Raw genomic sequence first — 19,955 nt, 5'->3', positions numbered from 1 at the left:
CGTATCCTTCTCACATTTCCCTATGTTCTTATCTTCAGAATAGGAAGACGAGGCTGAAGTCGGGCGCTGGAGACGTGCTGAGCTCACTTCTCATAGACACTTAGTCTGGCGTTTCCATCCAGCTTTAAAACCTTGTATAATGCCTAGATAATTCTAAAAGCAGAGGCATTAACAACTGTCATAGATAATTAACTAGTTAATTGTAATGTAGTTCCCACAGTACCTATAGCACCAATGTGACCATACTCTTGCAATGTCACCCATGAACATCAGCTTGGAGCAGGTTAGTTCCATCCTGTAGCAGAGGTTAGGCTCATCCTCTAGTGCAGGATAGGTCCATCCTCTAGCTCATGTTTGGAGCATCCTCTAAAGCAGATTCGGTCCATGCTTTAGGGTACTTTAGGTCCATCCTATAGTGCAGGTCAGGCCTTTCCTCTAACAGAGGTTAGGCTCATCTTTTAACTCACGTCAGATCCATCCTCTAGCGCACATTTAGTTCATCTTCATCTTCTAGCGCGTTTGGTCCATCCTCTAACGCAGGTTAGATCCATCTTCTAGCAGAGGTTAGGCTCATCCTCTAGCACAGGATAGGTCCATTCTTTAGCTCATATTTGGCCCATCCTCTAAAGCAGATTCGGTCCATTCTTTAGGGTACTTTAGGTCCATCCTCTAGTGCAGGTCAGGCCCATCCTCTAACAGAGGTTAGGACCATCCTCTAACACACAGGTCAGGACCATCCTCTAACAGAGGTTAGGACCATCCCCTAACGCACGTCAGGTCTGTCCTCTAGCGCACATTTGGCCCATCCTCTAGCGCACAATTGGTTCATCTTCTAGTTCACGTTTGTTCCATCCTCTAGTGAAAGTTAGGTCCATCTTCTAGCTCATGTTTGATCCATCCACTAACACAGGTTAGATCCATCCTCTAGCAGAGGTTAGGCCCATCCTCTAGCTCAGGAGAGGTCCATCCTCTAGCTCATGTTTGGTCCATCCTCTAAAGCAGATTCGATCCATGCTTTAGGGTACTTTAGGTCCATCCTCTAGTGCAGGTCAGACCCATCCTCTAACAGAGGTCAGGTCCATCCTCTAACGCATGTTTGGTCCATCCTCTAGTGCACATTTGGTTCATCTTCTAGTTCACGTTTGTTCCATCCTCTAGCGCAGGTTAGGTCCATCCTCTTGCACAAGTTGGATTCATCCTTTCCCATAGGTTGTATACATCTGCATAGGGCTCTATTTTGTTTTAATCAGCTGCTAAACAATGATTGGGGAACAATCAGAAGGTAATGCCACTTTTTTGGGATGGAGCAAGTGGAAAATATTGGGCCATTCTGCCTAAAAAAAAAGTGGAGTATACTGGATACTGAGATGATCATGCCAACCACCATGAGATATGTTGACATTGGATTTGTCTAACTGCCCAAATATCCTTAATTATAGCTGAAGCCTATTTGACCAATGTTTTTGGAGTAAATTTCAGGTTTCCTGCCTGTATTTTAATAATAACAACCATCTAAAGCAATTGTGTGAGATGTGTAGGACAAAAAAATGAATAAAACCAACCTAAATGCTAGAATGATGTACAATTTAATCTTGTGGCCTCTGACTTATAAGGAATCAATGAGCGTTTGCTAGGCCCAATAACAGGCCCATGTGAGGACCATCTTGATTCATAAAGTCACCTTTCCAAGCAGATCTTCAAAAGTTTCTTACCTGTCTCGGTGATGTGAGAACTTTCTATTGTAGCAGTCTACGAGGGTTTCTCCATTTTTTTGTCGCCTTGTCTTTTGTTTTTAGAGGAGGGATGTTGTTCTACATAGTTTTCTTACTTTTGAGAACCAATTTTGTTGAAGTACTGTTTTAGGGACAGGATCTTAAAGAGTTCTCCACCTTGGACAATTACTACTTCTTAGATGGTTCCAATACCAAAACGCCTGTAACAAAGTAAACCCAACATGGATGTAGATTTCGTCTACCTGAGACCTCACTTTGCTGTAGACCGACTTTTTCTAGCACTGCCCATTTCTTTGTTTGTGTTCATAGTTGGCATGGAATATTTAGCATGTTATGTTACGTGTATTAAGAAATAAAAGCTGGGTGTAGTCATTACATGTGGATACTAATATGTGCAATGTGGAGTTACAACATGTCCTACTACCAGAAGAAATTCACACTCTCACTTTGAAATTTATTCTACCTCTCTTTTGTGGAGACTGGAGACAAAAAAAACCCTTTGGCGGTCAATAATACATTCATGTAATACAAATCACTTATAAAAGGTATACATGTGGATAAACTTAAAGGGATTGTCCACTTTTGTTGACCCGTTGTTGAGAATCCCAGTGATCAGCTGTAAACGAACATGGAACCAGGCAGCATGTGTTAAGTAGCATTGAACTTTCAGATATCTTGATCTCATTTGATTGTCTATTTGTCACATTATCTATCTCCAAATCATTTTATTTGCAAATTGTGTTGTCTGACCCTAGAAAAAATGACTCCAAAGTGACAGCCAGTAGGTGACTCTCATCTCGGAAACTTTCTCCCCTCTGCCTTCTGCCAAGTGTAAACCTTCTCTAGCAGTAAGGTTCCCTTTAAAGGAAGTGGGGGCAGGTCTTTGTCTATCAACAGGCAGTAAGGGCAGGTATTTCAACATAATGTGAGGGTGGGTCTATGCCCCTCTACAGGAAGTGGGGTCAAGTCTTTGTGTACGTCTATAGGAAGTGAAAGCAGGTCTTTTAACAGGAAATGAGGGAAGATCTTTGCCCCTCTACAGGAAGTGGGGGGATTCTTTGTCTCTCTACAGAAAGCGAGGGTGGGTCTATATGTCTGTAGTAAGTTCGGGCGGGACTTTCTCTCAAAAGAAAGTGAGGGCAGGTATATGCCCCTCTACAGGAAGTGGGGTCAAGTCTTTGTGAAGGCGGGTCTATATTTCTCAACAGGAACTGAGGATGGGTCTTTGCCCCTCTACAGGAAGTGTGAGGAGTCTTTGTCTTTCTACAGGAAGTGAGGGTGGGTCTATATCTCTATAGTAAGTTAGGACTGGTCTTTCTCTCAAAAAAAGTGAGGGCGGGTCTATGCCCCTCTACAGTAAGTGGGGTCAAGTCTATGTCTATCGGAAGTGAGGATGGGTCTATATCTCAACAGGAAGTGAGTGCAGATCTTTGACCCTCTACAGGAAGTGGGGGCGAGTCTTTGTATCTCTCTATAGGAAGTGAGGGCGAATCTATATCTCTCAACAGCAAGTGTGGACGTGTCTATATTTTTCAACAGCAAGAGAGGGCGTGTCTGTATTTCTCAACAGGAAGAGAGGGCGTGTCTGTATTTCTCAACAGTAAGCGAGGGCGGGTCTATATCTCTCAACAGGAAGTGAGGTGAGGTCTTTGCCACTCTACATTAAGTGGGGCTCAGTCTTTGTCATTCTGTAGGATGTCTATCAACAGAAAGTGGGGTGACTCTTGCCCCTCTACAGGAAGTAGGGATGGGTCTTGCCCCTCAACATGAAGTTGGAGCAGGTCTTTGTCTCTACAGGAAGTGGGCGTTGGTCTTTATCTCCCTCTTATTTGTCAAATTGCATAAAGGTATAACAGACTGAGAAGCATTCAATTCAGTCAATTCATTTGACAATTGCAGAAGCAGTGCTTGCTCTAAATTGAGGGTAAGAGTTTTAGCTCCTATTGTGCTGGTAGAATGCTGATGAAGAGGAATGGGCCATTGATAAAGGCTTCCCTGAGGAAGGAATACGCTTATTCTGAAACGCGTTGGAATTGGTCCATTGCGCTATCCGTAGCCAGTCACGTGTGCTATCACATGACCATGACGTCACGCAAGGTCCTGCATTGCCAGGAGACCGAGCGGCTATTCAATACAGCGCGCATCTACTCCACGCTACTGACCACAAGTGACGGCTTCTGGTGAGTTCTGCCACCGGCCGGGGCAGCGCTCACTATCCGCACTATTTTTGGCAACAAACCCACTTGGATATTTGATCTATCACACGGATAATCACTATAAGAACCAACGAGTGGAGGAGCATACCGGGTCATATGAGGTAATGTCTTCCTAGCAATACCTCAGGACTTCCCCTAAAAATGTATATGTGTCTTCCATGCGGTTTTATACTTTTTTACATTAGTCTATGCGCCCTCACACTATTGAATGATATTTTATACGTTTATTCCTTAGTATCTATTCTTTGATGACATTTACACTGCTGAGAGTCTAGTGGGTGCAGGAAAAGTTGAAGGTCCTCACTGTGTCTATAAGGTAAAATCCTATATACAACTAGGATTATCTGATAACCTAAATAAGAGGGGCCCTTTCTTTGACTATTGCTTTATATTAAGAAAAAAGGGGGATTATCTCTAGCGCGGATATACCATTATTGATAAAGACTGGCTGTCAATGGGTTGATATTTCACCCAGAGGCCTGACAATAGCCTCCAGGTCATCCATACACTACAGTCTACCAGATCACACCTCTGACTGGGTCTAATAGGCTACCTGGCTGTCTTATAGTGAAAGGACACATGGTACTGCACTGCACTACATTAGTAGTGTAGTGTATTACCCATGCAATCATATGATCAAATGTTGAAATCTTCTTGTAGGACCAAGAGATATTGAAAAAAAAACCCCACAAAACATGTTTCTAAGGTCTAAGAGGTAACTGTTCTCCTTGTAGAGAGTGACATGCTGGTGTATGGAGACTTATAGGCCGTGCAATGCACTTCTGGGAAAGTAAATATGGACATTGTCTCTTCAGAGAGGAAAAGGACTCGAACGCTAATGTCACCTATTGGAGGTAGGCAATTTCCATTTTTAATTTCCCAGAGGAGCGTTGCATGGCCTATAAGTCTCCTTACCTTGATATCTCAGGTATGTTAATCTCCACAAGGAGAAACATTGTCCCGTAGACTACAGTCAGAGGCCTCACACGCAGCGAAATCAGATCTCATGCTTTGCACCGAGGAGTGGCAACACTCCAAAACACTTTTCTGCAAATTGAGATTCTAGTTTGGCTTCTATCCTAAGTCATGTGGCAAGGTTGATTAAAGGGTTGATATTAACGTTTAGGATTGCTACTTCCAGTAGGTGGCACTAGAGTTCAAGTCTCCTCTGAAGAGGCTATTTGCATATTTACTTTCCCAGAGGAGACCTATAAGTCTCCGACCTTGGCATGTCAAGCATGTCACTCTCCACGAGGAGAAATGTTACCCCTTAGAACCCAAGCAAAAGAATTACAATTTTTCAAATTTTAACCATGGTTCAATACTGTTTTTGAAAAGTTTTTACTTTGAGTTTCCATTTTCTCTTTGACTTAATTATAAAAGTGGCTCCGTCCATCCTTTAAATAGAACGTTACCAATTCTAAAGCTTCCTTCCACATTTTGCCATATATCATCTTCTTCTTAGAAATACCACCACAAAACCGATATAAACCTTGACGATAAAGCTGTAAAGTTTCCCCAACGACAGTCTCTATTTGTGTCCGCTTGCTTTATTTAAAGGGGCAGGTAACCATCCTATATAACTGAATTTGGTTGTGACCAGAAGAGTCCCTCATGACATAGACTTATAAACCAAAAAACGTTCTGGAATTAAAGTTTCTATTTGAACCACAATATAAAAATAAATAAATAAAAATGTCTTTTTTTGGATGGTTGGTTGGTTTTGAAAATCAATATATAATGAATGGAAAAATAAAAAATATATTTTAAATTAAAAAAAAAAACAAAACAAAGTCAATCTCCCCAGTAATATATTACATGAGACTCAACTGGCCCATAAACCTTTTGATCTTTAAAGGGAACCTGTCACCCCTGCTCCGGCGCAGGCGTACTTTGCTCTGCCCTCTTGAGGGCAGAGGATAGTACTGCAGTGCGCAGGCGCCGGAAAGGTCAGAGGCCCGGCGCCTGCGCACTGCAGTACTTTGTCTGCCCTCAACAGGGCAGAGCAAAGTACGCCTGCGCCGGAGCCGTGGCTGAAGATCAGAAGAGGACGTCATGGAAAGAAGATAGGAGGCGCCGGAGCGGACTGGAGACGCCCATCCGACCTGACCAGCAGCGGGACCGCCCCTGGGTAAGTATAATATAACGTCTTTTTCTCCTTTTTCAGGTAACATCGGGTGCTTATCTACAGCATTACAGAATGCTGCAGATAAGCCCCTGATGCCGGTGGGATTACCTCACCCGCGATTTTCGGGGTGACAGGTTCCCTTTAATAGAGTAAACCTATATTTATCCATGGGGACAAGAAGTCTCCAGCTCATGGTTGTCCCACTTCCATTCTTCATGGGTAGTCTGAAACATTCCAGGCCATGCTTACCAATATTTTGATTGTCACATTCAGGGCATATAAGCCCTTCCTACTGGAACAGGTGGGACATTTCCAACATCTACTTTTGACCAAGGTTTACTTTTTCCTGAAATCTAGACTGAGCCTTCAAGACATGCCACCCTTGTGGCACGAGTGTGAAGACCTACTCAACAAGGAGTGTGATGGTCAAAACTAGCACTAGGAGGGTCCTTGGTGGCTGTTTTGGTGAATGTACATCGCTTTGATGAACGCTTTCTTAAAATATTTTGGCCCATGGGGACGAGAAGGTTCCAGCTCATGCTTGCCCCACTTCTGTTCCTCTTGGGTAGTCTGAAACATTCCAGGCCATACCTACTAACATTTTGATTGTCACATTCAGGGCTTATAAGCCCTTCCTACTGGAGCAGGGGGAACGTTTCCAACATCTACTTTTGACAAAGGTCTTACTTGTTCCTGAAATCTAGAATGAGCCTTGAAGACTTGTCACCATTGTGACTCAAGTGTGAAGACCTACTCAACAAGGAGTGTAGTGGTCAAAACTAGCACTAGGAGGGTCCTTGCTGGCAATTTTTGCTGAATATTCATTACCTAGGTGAACGGTTTCTTATTCCCCCCATACACATTAGATAGTGGACAGCAGTCTCTCCTGACGTTCCCATGCACAATGTGTGGATCCTTTGTTTTCTGTGAAAGAGACGTTGCCAGACTCCTTCGTCGGCAACCTATCTTCCCCGGAGAATATGGATCTGTCATTGGAAATCCATCATGCTGGATCCTTATTTCCCCCAATATCATGTGTCTGGGGGATAGTTTGGAGACCCCTCATACACATTAGATGGTCAACCAATACTGCCGATATCGCCAAGTTCGGCCAACTTTAGCATTTAAGGGACTTTACTTTTACGTTCTTAGTAGATTTTTAAGAAGTTGTCATTGTCACTGTGTCTTTGTTACTTTTTTTAAAATTATTTTCCTTTTTGTACTTCTGAAAATGTTCATAATATATTCTATTCCAGATCTTTGAAGCATATCCAGACTAGAAATGGGGTCATCTCCTATTGTTGGTAAGTTACTGGAGTGTTTCTATTGTTTTTTATTGTTTTTTTATTTTTTTTATTTTAGTGGGGTTATTACAGACTGTAATTTTCAAGCGTTTTAATAAGAAAGAACAACTACCAAAAAATTCTCTGTGAACTACAGTACTGATCTCTGTTGTAAAGGTAGCCACAGCTGGGTTCCAAGGAGACCAAGAACTGAGAATAGCCTTTTTGGAGGTTATTGAGGTTACTGGGTTATTTTTTGCATTCCTTATGCATTTTGCATTTCCTTACCCTCATGCAATTTTTTACAATACTCCAAACATGTGAATCATAATCTCATCTTAAAGGGGTTTTCCACAAGTCTATGATCACCGGAAGCCGTACTGATCTCTAAGGAGCATCATGAGCTCCATGTTTGAATCTCCCTACATCACTCTCTTTCCAAGACTCTTGGGCCAATTCTTCATCCCCTTCTTTGATAACAACATCCATTACTTAGACCCTTTCTCCAAGAGCCCAATAGAAAAGTCTCTCTCTATAGCAGTGGCAAAGTGTGGGTTGCCAGTGGCCAGGACAATTCTAGTGTTGAGCCCACGAACACAGTCAAAATGTCCCCTGAGTACTTTCGTATAAAAATAATGCCCCTTTAGAAACTATTCATGCCTCTGTAGTGCCCCCATAAAAAAGTAATGATACCTTGAGAGTGAGCCTTCAAAAAATGATACTGCCAGTCAGTCAACTATGTGCCATGCCCCACAAAAAAACAAAAATTAAAATTAAAGTCAACAGAACACAAAGTGAGCTGGCACAGGCATTGCATTATGCCGAGACACCGATGTTGGCTGCAAACTCACAGCAGCCTACAGAGCAAATCGTGGTATGGCTCCATGTGCTAACGTAAGATCCAACTGTATCAGCATAATATTGACGCCGATACAGTTCAAAGTGGCACACACACATTCAAAATGGCCTTCACTGCTAAATTTTACACCACTAAGAATTTTTTATCCAGGAAAAATGCCACTGTGACCACCCCCCCCCCCCAATGGTGTAGAATGGGTTTCTAGCCCTCTGGCAAAGCAAGTATTTTGCCCACACCCCCTAATTTGTGGACTTTTAGCACTCACTGAGCCCCTTCCACCAGCTCAATATTCAACCCTAATCTCCCAAGCACATATATTAAAAAATAATGAAAATACCGTACTTAGATAATTATAGTTTGTGCTTTGACTTCTTAGATTTTTTTCTGCTTCTTGCTAAAATTTTCAATATAAAAAAATTGTTATTTTTAGTTAACAATTTTATTACTGTAACCTGAAGTCTAGCCCTAAAACTAACCCAAGCTGTAAACCTAATCGTAACCCGATCCCTGGCCCTAAGTCTAACCCTAGCCCTAAGTCTAACCCTGGCCGTAACCATAGCCCACAAGTGTAACTCTAGCCCAAAAATCTAAACCTAGCCCAAAAAGTCCAACACTAGCACAAAAAATCTAAACCTAGCCCAAAATGTCTAGCCCTCGCCCAGAAAGTCTAACCCTAGCCCAAAAAGTCTAACCCTCGCCCAAAAAGTCTTAACCCTTGCCCAAAAAGTCTTAACCCTCGCCCAAAAAGTCTTAACCCTTGCCCAAAAAGTATAACCATCGCCCAAAATGTTTAACCTTAGCCCACAAAGTCCAACTCTAACCCAAAAAATCTTAACCCTAGCCCAAAAAGTCTAACCCTAGCCAAAAAAGTCTATCCCTAGCCCAAAAAGTCTATCCCTAGCCCAAAAAGTCTAACCCTAGCCAAAAAAAGTCTAACCCTAGCCAAAAAAAGTCTTAACCCTTGCCCAAAAAGTATAACGATCGCCCAAAATGTTTAACCTTAGCCCAAAAAGTCAAACTCTAACCCAAAAAGTCTTAACCCTTGCCTAAAAAGTCTTAACCCTCGCCTAAATTGTCCAAAGTCTATCCCTAGCCCTGTCTATCGCGAAATCAATCCCTAACTCTAACCCTAGTTAGGATTCGATAAAATGTAAAATATAAAAACAGCTATTAGTAATGAGTGAAGACCTTATTAAACCACGTGCACTGCACAATGTACGAGGACTTCATTTATTGTGCCCCAATAAACAATGGTGATGGGGCAATCATACCCCTTCCCATCCCTGATACTGTCCTCTTTTTCCTTTACTACACCTCTTCTGTAAATATGAGGATCCCGTGCACATGGAGGGTTAAATAACATTTTTTCCTACTTGTACAGTTTTGTATACATAAAAGCAGCTGTACAGAGAAGGATCTGCCGCTTCGGAGGAAACAAGGAAGTCGTTCCTGGCGCCCCTCCCCATTTTGTTTAGCGTTAACTGCTATTATTGTGCATCAATCTCTAAACTCCTATTGTCTTACAGGGGAAATGACTTGAAAATTAAGCATGTTTGCTTTTTTTATGACTTCCTGCATGAATCATTAAGAGACTTGTGCCAAATGGTTTCCACTAATGACTATAAATAGAGCCGTGAATCTATGGAGTCATTGCTCGAATCTCAGCAGGATTGTGCTTCTCATAGGAAAATGATTTAACAGAGGGCATGAAACGGCAGCGTTCCAGTCATTATCCTTTCCCCCATGTTACACCGTGCCCGTGATTTCCTTTCTCTGCAATTACATTGTAGTTTTATGCAGCTTTAATCAATTATTTGATGTAAAGAAAATGTTGAAGAAAATTGGAGAAGCGCTAGATATAGACACTTGAGAGTAGAAGGTAAAGACTACCCGTAAGTTGTCCCATCCAGTAATCATGGCCGACGCTGATCAGTGGTGTTTCACATTGTGCTGTGACTTCCTGCTGGGAGAGAGGGAGAGAGAGCGGCTTTATTTGTAGCCTAGACCTAAAAAATATTTACATTTAATAGTAAAATAATTAACATTTCTGTAATGAGACAAGAATAGGTCTGCTGTAATACTGTATAATAATACTAGTATCATCCCATTTACTGTAATACTGCTCTGTATAGACAAGAATCTGTGTACTATAAACTTGCCGTCTATGGGCCATAGAGTATCTGCTATTATGTTAACCTAAAGGGTAAGAAGTTATAAATGATCATAACCCTTTGTGGGCATGAAACTAGCTGCCATGATGCTATTTTTGGGAAAGAAACTAGCCACTATGATGCCCTGGGTGGAAATAAGATGGCTACTATGATAGCCTCTCGGAGTAAGCAGTTAGTTCCTGTAATACTCCCTTCTAATTGTAAGAAACAAGCTACTTTAATACTGTTGTCTATTGGCAATAAGCTGGCTACCTTGATACCCTCTAAGGGAAAGAAGCTAGCTATTATACCATTTGTAGACAAGAAGCTAGCTACTATGAGGTCCTCTGTAAGTACTAAGTTACCTACTATGATGTCCTCTGTGAAAAGAAGCTAGCTACTATGAAATCCTGTAATGGAAAGAAGCTAGCTACTATGATGTCCTCTCTAGGTTATAGGTTCAGACGCTAGCTATTATAATAATGCTCTTTGTGAGCAAGAAGTTAGCTACTTTAGTACTGCAAGTATCTATTATAAAGCTGTCATAATGTATGCTGACCTACACTATAACACTGCTCTCCTCTGGAAATAAGCTACTATACTAAAAACAACTATAATACTGTCCTGTATGTGCAAGAAGCTATCTAAAATATTACTGTCCTCTGTGGAAAAGAAGCTAGCTACTAGTATACTGACCTCTATGTGAAAGAAGCAAACTACTATAATACAGTTAAGTACAAAAACCAAATTACAATAATACTGCCCTCTATTGGCAAGAAAACAGCTGCTATACTATTGCCTAGGAAAGAAGCTAGCTACTTTAGTACCACCCCCTAAGAACCAGAATCTTTGTTTCTTCCTATAGGGAATGGAATGAGTGATTTGCCAGCTAGATGGACGAAACGTAGGATGGCGGAACACCAGTATATGATATTTTTTGCTGAGAATGTTCCTTTTAGAAGCTGACTTTGCTGACATTCTGCACCATCCGCAAGCTGTCAGAAATAACAATATACATTGCAGTGTGAATGTTTTCTTGAGTGGGGATTACGGATTCAATATGACATATAGAGAATACACCAGCGATTTAATCTGTAGAAGTGGTGTGTGCCTCGCTAGTACTTCCATGAGGTGAAAGGCTTGGACCACTTCATTCATTACCTATGGGACTGTCCGGGAGTGTAAGGACTGTGCCTGCCATCATTCTGTGTTGTGGGACTGTGGGGGATCATCATACTGTGTTGTGGGATTGTGGGGGATCATCATGCTGTGTTGCTGGACTGTGGGTTATCATCATACTGTGTTATTGGCTGTGGGGGATCATCATACTGTGTTGTTGGCTGTGGGGGATCATCATACTGTGTTTTTGGACTGTGGGGGATCATCATACTGTGTTGTGGGACTGTGGGGGATCATCATACTGTTGTTGGCTGTGGGGGATCATCATTCTGTGTTGTGGGACTGTGGGGGATCATCATACTGTGTTGTGGGACTGTGGGGGATCATCATACTGTGTTGTGGGACTGTGGGGGATCATCATACTGTGTTGTGGGACTGTGGGGGATCATCATACTGTTGTTGGCTGTGGGGGATCATCATACTGTGTTGTTGGCTGTGGGGGATCATCATACTGTGTTGTGGGACTGTGAGGGATCATCATACTGTGTTGTGGGACTGTGGGGGATCATCATACTGTTGTTGCCTGTGGGGGATCATCATACTGTGTTGTTGGCTGTGGGGGATCATCATACTGTGTTGTTGGACTGTGGGGGATCATCATACTGTGTTGTGGGACTGTGGGGGATCATCATACTGTGTTGTGGGACTGTGGGGGATTATCATACTGTGTTGTTGGACTGTGGGGGATCATCATACTGTGTTGCTGGACTGTGGGGACTCATCATACTGTGTTGTTAGACTGTGGGGGATCATCATACTGTGTTGGTGTACTGTGGGGGATCATCATACTGTGTTGCTGGACTGTGGGGGATTATCATACTGTGTTGTTGGACTGTGGGGGATCATCATACTGTGTTGCTGGACTGTGGGGGATCATCATACTGTGTTGTTAGACTGTGGGGGATCATCATACTGTGTTGGTGTACTGTGGGGGATCATCATACTGTGTTGCTGGACTGTGGGGGATTATCATACTGTGTTGTTGGACTGTGGGGGATCATCATACTGTGTTGGTGTACTGTGGGGGATCATCATACTGTGTTGCTGGACTGTGGGGGATTATCATACTGTGTAGTTGGACTGTGGGGGATCATCATACTGTGTTGTTGGACTGTGGGGGATCATCATACTGTGTTGTTGGACTGTGGGGGAATCATCATACTGTGTTGTTGGACTGTGGGGGATCATCATACTGTGTTGTTGGACTGTGGGGGATCATCATACTGTGTTGTTGGACTGTGGGGGAGCATCATGCTGTGTTGTTGGACTGTGGGGGATCATCATACTGTGTTGTTGGACCGTGGAAGGCCATCATACTATGTTGTTGGACTGTGATGGTCATCATACTGTGTTGTTGGCCTGTGAAGGGCCATCATTCTGTGTTGTTGGACTGTGAAGGGCCATCATTCTGTGTTGTTGGACTGTGAAGGGCCATCATTCTGTGTTGTTGGACTGTGAAGGGCCATCATTCTGTGTTGTTGGCCTGTGAAGGGCCATCATTCTGTGTTGTTGGACTGTGAAGGGCCATCATACTGTGTTGTTGGACTGTGGGGGATCATCATACTGTGTTGTTGGACTGTGGGGGATCATCATACTGTGTTGTTGGACTGTGGGGGAGCATCATGCTGTGTTGTTGGACTGTGGGGGATCATCATACTGTGTTGTTGGACCGTAGAAGGCCATCATACTATGTTGTTGGACTGTGATGGTCATCATACTGTGTTGTTGGCCTGTGAAGGGCCATCATACTGTGTTGTTGGACTGTGAAGGGCCATCATTCTGTGTTGTTGGACTGTGAAGGGCCATCATTCTGTGTTGTTGGACTGTGAAGGGCCATCATACTGTGTTGTTGGACTGTGAAGGGCCATCATACTGTGTTGTTGGACTGTGAAGGGCCATCCTTCTGTGTTGTTGGTCTGTAAAGGGCCATCATTCTGTGTTGTGGGACTGTGGTGGATCATCATATTGTGTGTTGTGAATTCTGTTGTCGAGCTCCCTCCTGTGGTCGTGAATGGTACTTCGGTGAGTTCTGTCCGTGGGATTCTAAGGACTTGCAATAGAGCAACATTTATTTGAAAGTACCAAAATGCATGTCCCTCTCTGTCTTTAAAAGTTGGGAGCTATGCCCTTCTTTGGCTATGCCAATGTGTCATGACCCCACCTACTCCGTCACAAAGATTTTTAGGACAGAGGGGGTGAGGTGGCCAAATCAGGACTTCTGCTAAGATACCCCATGATTTCTATGTACGCCCCTGATGTTGAGCTCTGACAAATTCTATGCACACCACTGATTGACAGCTTTTTGCATGCACAGTGCATAGGCAGAAAGCTTTCAATCAGTGCTAGGGGTTGGGGATAACGGGACCTCAATATGAAGAACTACATAAAAGGAGCTCATCACTGAGAGGACTAGCTGAGCTGCAGCAGAGGATATGTGTTATCAAAACTACAGCAAGCAGCCCAGCATGTGACCCAGTGTTAGAATCAGGGTCTCGGTCCTTAGTTTTCGCTGCTTCCAGATGGAGTAGCGTACATTTTGTGAACGGTGACAATTTTCTTTTAAACACAATGCAACATGCAATATATTAAAGCAGATATGTCACCAGATTTCACAGTATCAACCGCATACATTATTAAATAGATCTATTAGACCTGACCAGCCTGGTGTACTTACTTTGAAAATATGAATCAGAATGGCTGTACGGTGCATTATAAATTATAATTTTGAAAGCTCTAACTCCAGTGTCACGGCATCTCCAACAGATCATGTTTTTTAGGATTTCCTTAGTATTTCACAGGTGACAGAACCTGGGGCAATTGCTGAAACCTTCATAGTAATTCCAATGCTAAAAACATGATACGTTATAGGGCCGTGAGGACTGGAGTTCAGGAAACAATGCTCTCTCTTTAATATCAGGTTTGAAAACCGATACAGGTAGTTTGACATGGATTTTCAAAGTAAGTATATAAGTCTCATCAGGTCCAATAATGTATGGAATTTATTTTGTGAAATCTGGTGGTAGGTTTATTCAAGAAGAAACACAAAGTCAGACCGGCAGACCCCACATTATATGTTTTCTATTCCCCTAATGCCAACTATTATTAGCTTTTGAAATAAAATAGCTCACCTTCTATGCTCCATCTTGATTTTCAAGAATCATTATATATCCTAGTAGGAGCTCTGGTAACTGCTTATGATTCCTTCCTTAGACCTCCCATAGGCAGGTGGAGCCAGATCATATCTGTCAGATGTTATAGTTTTGCTGCAGTAGGCTGGAATATTCTGCTGCCTGTGTCATGCGGCGTGCTGCTGCACAAGGCACCTTGTTGCCGGTGCTGGGCCTTATGGCCTCTTTAGATGTTCCTATAATAGAATATCATGCTAATGTTTGAGTTGGCGGCTTTCTCATAGGGAGCACAGGAGCGCTCGGCCAAACAAGAGCTACTGTGTTTGAAAGAATCTGCTGAGATGGCTTTCGGCTGACCGATCAGCTGAAGCATTGTTCATCTGACATCCATGTAATGCGTATAGCCAGCTTTAGGCACAGGAGAGGCAAGAGAATGAGTTCTGTGCAGCAGCACGGCACACTACATGTTGTGGGTATTTTAGTAAATTTCAGCCCACTGCAGGAAGCAACACAGTTGGAAAGAACGGTGATTCACCAATTACTGTCTCGTCGAAATGGGCATTAGATTGATTCTATCTGTGACTTTTCAGCATCATGATGACAGATTTGAAGTCTAAGGCACAGGAGAGGTGACGGACTGAACCCTTTGGAGCAGCACACTGCATCTTGTGGGCATTTGTAAACTCCAGCCCACTGCAGGGAGGGGCAAAGTTTAATAGTCAGGAATAATGTTCCGTCGCCAATTACTGTCTCATCTAACTGGGCATTAGGTTGATTCTGTGTTTGGCTCTTCAGTGTAATTCTGCTAATTTAAAAGTCTAAAGCCCAGGAGAGGCGACAGAGTTCTGTGCAGCAGCACACTACATGTTGTGGGCATTTTGTAAATTCCAGCCCACTGCAGGAAGCAACACAGTTGGAAAGAACGGTGATTCACCAATTACTGTCTCGTCGAAATGGGCATTAGATTGATTCTATCTGTGGCTTTTCAGCATCATGATGACAGATTTGATGTCTAAGGCACAGGAGAGGTGACGGACTGAACCCTTTGCAGCAGCACACTGCATCTTGTGGGCATTTGTAAACTCCAGCCCACTGCAGGGAGGGGCAAAGTTTTAGATTAAGGAATAATGTTCCATTCCCAAGTACTGTCTCATCTAAGTGGGCATTAGGTTGATTCTGTGTTTGGCTCTTCAGTGTCATGTGTTAATTTAGAAATCTAAAGCCCTGGAGAGGCGACATGCAGCAGCACACTACATATTGTGGGCATTTTGTAAATTCCAGCCCACTGCAGGAAGCGGCACAGTTGAATAGTCAGGATGAACGGTGATTCACCAATTACTGTCTCGTCGAAATGGGCATTAGATTGATTCTGTCTGTGACCTTTCAGCATCATGATGACAGATTTGAAGTCTAAGGCACAGGAGAGGTGACGGACTGAACCCTTTGGAGCAGCACACTGCATCTTCTGGGCTTTTGTAAACTCCAGCCCACTGCAATGGGGGGCAAAGTTTAATAGTCAGGAATAATGTTCTGTCACCAATTACTGTCTCATCTAACTGGGCATTAGGTTGATTCTGTGTTTGGCTCTTCAGTGTCATTCTGCTAATTTAAAAGTCTAAAGCCCAGGAGAGGCGACAGAGTTCTGTGCAGCAGCACACTACATGTTGTGGGTATTTTAGTAAATTTCAGCCCACTGCAGGAAGCAACACAGTTGGAAAGAACGGTGATTCACCAATTACTGTCTCGTCGAAATGGGCATTAGATTGATTCTATCTGTGACTTTTCAGCATCATGATGACAGATTTGAAGTCTAAGGCACAGGAGAGGTGACGGACTGAACCCTTTGGAGCAGCACACTGCATCTTGTGGGCATTTGTAAACTCCAGCCCACTGCAGGGAGGGGCAAAGTTTAATAGTCAGGAATAATGTTCCGTCGCCAATTACTGTCTCATCTAACTGGGCATTAGGTTGATTCTGTGTTTGGCTCTTCAGTGTAATTCTGCTAATTTAAAAGTCTAAAGCCCAGGAGAGGCGACAGAGTTCTGTGCAGCAGCACACTACATGTTGTGGGCATTTTGTAAATTCCAGCCCACTGCAGGAAGCAACACAGTTGGAAAGAACGGTGATTCACCAATTACTGTCTCGTCGAAATGGGCATTAGATTGATTCTATCTGTGGCTTTTCAGCATCATGATGACAGATTTGATGTCTAAGGCACAGGAGAGGTGACGGACTGAACCCTTTGCAGCAGCACACTGCATCTTGTGGGCATTTGTAAACTCCAGCCCACTGCAGGGAGGGGCAAAGTTTTAGATTAAGGAATAATGTTCCATTCCCAAGTACTGTCTCATCTAAGTGGGCATTAGGTTGATTCTGTGTTTGGCTCTTCAGTGTCATGTGTTAATTTAGAAATCTAAAGCCCTGGAGAGGCGACATGCAGCAGCACACTACATATTGTGGGCATTTTGTAAATTCCAGCCCACTGCAGGAAGCGGCACAGTTGAATAGTCAGGATGAACGGTGATTCACCAATTACTGTCTCGTCGAAATGGGCATTAGATTGATTCTGTCTGTGACCTTTCAGCATCATGATGACAGATTTGAAGTCTAAGGCACAGGAGAGGTGACGGACTGAACCCTTTGGAGCAGCACACTGCATCTTCTGGGCTTTTGTAAACTCCAGCCCACTGCAATGGGGGGCAAAGTTTAATAGTCAGGAATAATGTTCTGTCACCAATTACTGTCTCATCTAACTGGGCATTAGGTTGATTCTGTGTTTGGCTCTTCAGTGTCATTCTGCTAATTTAAAAGTCTAAAGCCCAGGAGAGGCGACAGACTGAGTTCTGTGCAGCAGCACACTACATGTTGTGGGCATTTTGTAAATTCCAGCCCACTGCAGGAAGCAACACAGTTGAATAATCAGAAAGAACAGTGATTCACCAATTACTGTATTGTCAAAATGGGCATTAGATTGATTCTATCTCTGGCTTTTCAGCATCATGCTGACAGTTTAGAAGATTAAGACCCAGGAGAGGTGACGGGCTGCGCCCTTTGCAACAGCACACTGCATCTCGTGGTCATTTGTAAACTCCAGCCCACTGCAGGCAGGGGTAATGTTTAATAGTCAGGAAGAATGTTCCATCACCAATTACTGTCTCGCCAAAATGAGCTTTAAGTTGATTTTGTCTTCTGCATCATGCTGGCAATTTAGTAGTGTAAGGCCCAGGAGAGGGGACAGATTGAGCCCTATACTGCAGCACGCTGCATGTCGTGGGCATTTGTAAACTCCAGCCTACTGCCAGAAGGGGTGAAGTTGAATGATTGGCAGTAACCTTACAACGTCTACAAGAAATAGCCTGGGACAGATTCAACAACGTAAGCCAAAACCCAACGTGGTACGCGGACCATTTGCCGGTGCATTTTGTCTTAATTTTCTGCCGTCTCTTAGTGGTCATTGCTGCGTCCATGCGTCAGCAATGTGTGCGCTTTAAGGAAAATGTGACTCATTTGTTTTTACCAGTTAATAACCAACTTCCCCATTAAACTAATAGCATAAGACAACACACCGTGGTGCCCACGAGCGATAAGGACATGACTAATGTTGCAACTCAGCCCGTCTATAGGTGTCTCCTCCAAATGTCCCCGCTCTGTTCTTGTGATGTCTGTAGTCCATTATCTCTGTTCTGCCTCTGCTCTGTCCTTGCTGCTTTGAATAGTTCAGTTATTGCCGCTGGGAGTGATAAGCCGGGAAGTTAAGATAGCTACTGTACTTTTAAGTCTCTATGAAGGAAGGCGGCTCGCCTGTGATGTTGATACCCTGGGCAAGGACAGAGGTTGGACAACCAGCTGACTGGCTTAATCAGTAATAGGTCTCCCTGTGTCTGTTGATCAGATGATCCTTGTAGCATGTGTTGCCCACACCTGCTGTTCTTGGGGCAGGTGAAAAAACACTTGCTCCTCTGGACTTCCTCTTCCAGAGTTCCAAAAGTTCAAGTCTCCTGAACAATGCTTTTACCTAAAGGAGAACTTCCCGTAGTAGAAAAATTTCTTAGCATGTGATTCCATAATTTTCGATGATGGTTACTCCTTATAAAATAAATTTCTTAGAATGAGTCCTCTTTTGTTGAGTCCTTGAAGTAAAGAAGTGGCAGCTCTATGAACTTGTTCTTTTGCCTTTTTATCTATAGTCATCGAAGCCACCACCTTGTGATCTGTCGGGGTTTGACCTCTGGCAGCGCCACTCATCCAGCAGGAAACTATAGCTCGATTGAAAAATAATGTAAACTGGTCAACCCTTCGCAAATTAGCTTCTGATGGCTAAATCTAAAGGGTTGTCCAATGGTGACAACTAGAGATAAGAAGATCGATCTATGTAGGGTCAAGTTCCAGCCAAATTTCCAGTTTCACATAAATTTGAACCCTTTGAGTAACCTTTCATAGTTTGCTTGGCCACGCAGGCTTCTCCATAATGCCCTGCAGCTTTGACATCTAGCAGATTATCATACCTTGTACCGTAGTGTCAGTACTGGGGCCATCACAGATGAGCAGCTCCCAGCGGAACACAGTTTGCACAGTAGAGTCGTTCTCCATCTCAAGATTCACTGGGTAAGACTCTTATGTAGAGTGTAAGCTCTTATGGTCAGTGGGGTCCTCTCTCTCCTGTAGAGTGTAAGCTCTTATGGTCAGCGGGGTCCTCTCTCTCTCCTGTAGAGTCGAATGCTCATGTGTATGGCCAGCTTGAGGGATCTTGAAAATTTGTAGATTATGGTGGTTTATAATGGTTTCATATGACAACACGAAATGTCCCTTCAACGATATAGCTAGTCAATCGGCTTTCGATCAACCCAGTTCACATTGAAACTGTATTTTGATATAATTTTATTATTTTCTTTCATCGACGGACAAGGTTACATGGGCCATTGTTTAAGAACCCTCATTTCATCGGAGGACTTGGTTACGTGGGCCATTTTTGGGGAATCAACATCTCATGGGTGGACTTGGTTACATGGACCATTGTTTGAGATCCAACATTTCATCGGTAGACATATGGTTACACGGGCCATTTTTTGGGAACCAACATTTCATAGGTGGACTTGGTTACACGGGCCATTTTTTGAGAACCAAAATTTCATGGGTGGACTTGGTTACATGGGCCATTGTTTGGGAACCAACATTTCATGGGTGAACTTGGTTTCACGGGCCATTTTTTAGGAACCAACATTTGTCCAACCGATCATGAACTATGTTATGTCATCTTTCTTCTTCTGGAAGTAGACCAT

The 19,955-nt window shown here is 43.2% G+C and overlaps 1 protein-coding gene across 1 annotated transcript in view; it reads left to right on the top strand.

The window, feature by feature from the left end:
• Window positions 1-19,955, top strand: part of CCND2 (cyclin D2) — a 691,175-nt gene that overhangs the window by 264,752 nt on the left and 406,468 nt on the right. Inside the window, exon 3 of the mRNA XM_069763433.1 lies at window positions 7,334-7,381. The gene's annotated coding sequence lies outside the window, so the exon portion shown is untranslated. The remainder of the gene's footprint in view (window positions 1-7,333; window positions 7,382-19,955) is intronic.

The sequence above is a fragment of the Ranitomeya imitator genome, chromosome 4 (assembly GCF_032444005.1).
Source record: "Ranitomeya imitator isolate aRanImi1 chromosome 4, aRanImi1.pri, whole genome shotgun sequence".
NCBI classification, from domain to species: Eukaryota; Metazoa; Chordata; class Amphibia; order Anura; family Dendrobatidae; genus Ranitomeya; species Ranitomeya imitator.
The sequence above is the reverse complement of the archived record's forward strand: the minus strand, read 5'-3'. Positions and strand labels throughout refer to the sequence as shown.